The sequence below is a fragment of the Nicotiana attenuata genome, chromosome 12 (assembly GCF_001879085.1).
Source record: "Nicotiana attenuata strain UT chromosome 12, NIATTr2, whole genome shotgun sequence".
NCBI classification, from domain to species: domain Eukaryota; kingdom Viridiplantae; phylum Streptophyta; class Magnoliopsida; order Solanales; family Solanaceae; genus Nicotiana; species Nicotiana attenuata.
Window position 1 is genome coordinate 25344885 of NC_032000.1, and position 4326 is coordinate 25349210.

Sequence of the window (4326 nt, forward strand, 5' to 3'; positions counted from 1 at the left end):
GTTTTAAACTGAGCCAGATAGTTTCTTAAAGGTAGTTTTTTTACGGTTTTAATGTTTTCTCAAAGGGTTGTACTGTCCCATATAGCATGATGGAGTGCTCTTACGTGATTTCTTTCCTCTCAGTTATTATTTGCTCTTATTACTCATTGAGTTGGAAGTACTCACTTTACTCCCTGTACCTCGCGTGCAGTTGCAGGTATTGTTCACCCGGTAGCGGGTTATTAGCTGATTGAAGGTATTACTATTGTAGCTGAGCAAGGTGACCGCCAGCGTTCGCGGTACCGGACTTCGTCTTTTGATTCCAGATTTTATTTTGGTATATTATTGGCCCTGTAGTTGTGTTCATACTTCTTTAGATGCTCGTGACTTGTGACACCCCGGTCGGGTAGTAATTAATAGTTTCTAATGCCATTAATTTGTATCTTCTATTCATTTATGTTTAATAATTGTTAGTGAAAGGATTTGGGTTAGTTGGCTGGCCTAGTCTTCACGAGAGGCGCCATCACGACCAGGTATGGGAATTGGGTCGTGACAAGTTGGTATCAGAGCCTAGGTTACTAGGTCTCACGAGTCATGAGCAGGTTTAGTAGAGTCTCGCGGAACGGTACGGGGACGCCTGTACTTCTCCTCGAGAGGCTGCAGAACCTTTAGGAAAACTTCCCATTCTTGGAATTCTTATCGTGCGCACTTGATTCAGCTTGAGATATAACTCTTGAAATTCCTTCCACACGTCTGTATGCGCACGTGAGCGCTCAGTATTATATGTGCCTTGATGGTTTGTGATTCCCCGATCGAGGGGCGAGATGTAATCTTCGTGAGTATGTTGGGCCAGTCTGGAGGACTTGAGGCCGGATCCTTGCCTATGGCTTGAGCACCGAGGTGCTGATTGTGTGAGCGAGTGTTTTGAACGTGTATGTTCGGTATTGTCCCTATTAGCCGTAATGGCGGTGGGATATCCATGTGATGAGTATGTTAGTACAGCGAGATGTGTCTATATGACTTGGTAGTGACGAAGAAGTCCGCAGGATAATAGATGAACTGTTAAGTGATTCGACTCCTATTGTGGATTGATGTGTAGCCCGAATTTTGGGCGCGTGAAGAACATTTTCGTATCTCCTAGTTAGGAAGTGAAGTGCATTGCGTGCGGCGGTATGAGTTCAGACTCAGGAAGACTAATGACTGTGTAACATATATGATGGTGGAAGGTATGCTGAAGCGCTAAATTGAGGCGGAGCAGGTGGGTCATCTCCTGCGGAGTGTTCTTAAGTGGTATGGTCCTTACGTGTATGTTAGAAGATCTCATGTGTAATTGAAGGGTATGTGTTGAAATTAAAAAAAATCGGGTCGCTTAAGAGAGTGGACTCAGTTGATGTGGGGATAAATGCGAGGGTTGTAGAGGATTTCAGTACTAGATGATCTGTGTTTTCACAAACTTGTAGATGATTTGAGTTTAATCTCACTATGACATTGTGGTATCATTAGAGTAAAAGTGTTATGAGTTGTTAAGTGTGTCTTGATATATGGCTTCGAGCCAAGATGGGGAGGTTGCTGTTGATTAGCTGATTGCACGGTTATGTGCTATGTTGGTTACGTCTCGAGGTATGCTGGCGAATCGATTCTAGTTGCAGAAATTGAGCCGAGGATGGGCGAGTGAAGCAAAATTTCGACAAAGGTTATATTATGTTCCATAGGGTATGAGAATTTCGGAATGTCTAGAGTTGTTGTTGGTAAAGAATGCTCGGTGCATAGAGCAGGAAGTTGCTTGGTTGTATTGGGATGAGGGTCTCATTTTACGGTATCGAAGTGTCAATAAAGCACGAGTGGTTCTGTTCGTCAAATCGCGTAATTTGCAGATGAATAAGAGAGAATGACTCTCGAGAATGGTTTTAATGTGTTCAAGAATCTACATGTAGCACTCAGGTGTTTAAGGTGGTGTATGTGACTAAAGACAGTGTTGTCAATAGAAAATGTCAAGACTCGTGGTATTTTTTTGGTGGTCATGGGATCCTATGTGTCGATACCTGGAAAGTAAAGGAAGCGAATTTAGATTCGCAGAAAGTTCTCAGAGTGAAGTATTCTGGAATGTGGTATTTCTGGGGAAACAATTGAGAGAGTATTCAGTGGCCTATGGGTCTTGGACAGTGTGGTCTTATGTTCGAGTCTCGTGTGGTAAGCTTGGATTGAGGCATTGTGATGCTACAGCGAGGGAGAAATATCAAGTGGATGATGAATCAAAAAGGGAAATTAGATAGATCGAATAGCTTGATAGTAGACCAAATCGGTATGGTTAGGATGTGATTAATTCTTCGTATGCGTTCGAGGTAATGGGCTTTTACAGGTATTGTGCAGCAAGGCTCTTGAGTTCTGACAGCTTGCTTAGCTTGGTTCGGGTAGAAGGACTTAGTCCTGGCAGTTTAGCTTGTGCAATGGAATTGGGAGAGAGTTCTTGATGAGTTTTACCGTGGTTTAGAGACGTATATATTTCCTATGCGCATGCGAAGCATGGAATGTGTAATGATTTCTCTTCTTGATGGGATTGATGGAGAGTTCTTGACTAGTGGAGTACGTAGATGTTTGTGGTTAGGAAGGGAGATGGAGTTCTCATGTTATACTAGTGTGGTATGGTATATGCGATATGTTGTGGAGGATTGGGATTTGTGTGTGTAAGGTTACGGTTCAGTTCATAATGGAAAGTTATTAAATTCTTAAGCAGCACGGGCAGCTGCAGGTGATTAAAGAATCGATCTTCAAATGATTAAGGAAAATGGTATTGCCAACCATAGTGATTCGACAGGGGTATATGTTCCAGTAAAAGGGCAATGTGATGTAAACTGATAATACTTCGGTAGTGTTGTGGCATTTGGGATCGACTGTTGATATCTGAGTTTGATTGATGGCACAGGGAAATTTTAGAATATCTTTCGCAGAATGATTGGGTACTTGAGGTGTGATATGTATTCGTACGGCGCAATTTGGGATCAGGTATAGTGATTTGTGTGCTATATGGAGTTGGAGACTAGGAGTTCTCGCGTTCAGGTTATGCAGTTGTTGTAAATCGTGTGAATCGGCACCGTCTAGCAGTTATTGGGAATTAGAGGTTCGAGTGGATCTTTCTTTGCTTGGTATGCCAGATTTTGGATATGATATTGGATTGTAGACTGGTTGTCTTAGTGTTGGGTTATTCTATACTATTGTGCTACGGGCTATGCCGGAAATGCCACGGGTTAAGTGGCGAGGTGCATTGGATTATGTTCTTACAGAGTGGTATATATTTCAAAAGATTCAGCGGACAGCTGAGAAGGATTACTTTCCTTAATAGGGCCTTCGCGACGGATGTCAGTGCAGATGTTTCTACCATTGATTCAGTTCCGGTATTGAGTGACCTTTTCGGATGCGTTCCTTATGGCCGGGCATGTTTCCGGGCGAGGTTGTGGATTTCGGTATTGATTTGGTGCCGGGCACCGTATCGTACGACTCCAGCAGGAGTTATAGTAGTGGAAGGAGCAGCTTCAAGCTTCTTGGTAATGAGGTCGCTGGTAAGCTAATTGGATACCTGTTTAGCTTGAGTTGTCTCGGTTGGCCCCGAATTGTGTTGTTGAGGGGTAGGTTGATTCAATCGTTATTGAACTTGCTAGTGATCTGGGGAGATCTATGAGTTGCTTTTCTGTGCTGTGAGACGTTATGATTTGTTGGATATGGGCACATGTGGTGCGGTTCTATTGGGGATTCATAGAGGAAGTCGAGCGGGAAGAGTAATTGGGTGTTGATTGGTGAATGGAGTATCGGTTATGACCTATCGGGTTGCGTGTCGTATATTATTTGTTTCACCGTGGGTATAATGAATTGCTTTGGTTTCAGGCATCAAATTGTGCGTGGTTGTCGGTTTTGAGCATAGCGACTTGAGGTGTTTCATGTGTAACAGTGTTTGGATAGGATCGCGCATTGTGGCGAGGCCACGTGGAGTTATGACCTTTCGAGGTAGATTCAGATGTTCTATTTCTATGATGTGAGACGGGGTCTCAGCCTTGTGTTGTAATGATACTGATGAGCTTGAGGTACAGCTTTTTCGTTGAGTCATTTGTCATGATTTGAGTATGTTCAGACCGTTCCTCATTGGTGCGGGTATTATGCAAGTTGTGGTTTAGGCCTGTGTTGAGGTGTCATATCACCAGAGTGGTGTGTTGGATTCGAGGTGATCGTGGAGTCATTAATGAATACGAACATATTTGATTTCAGTTTGTTAGAAGGATAATATCGAGGTTCGGCTCGAAAATCTGTTGTGGTAATAGTCAAAGGGAAGGGATTTCATGAATGGTTGATCTGAGA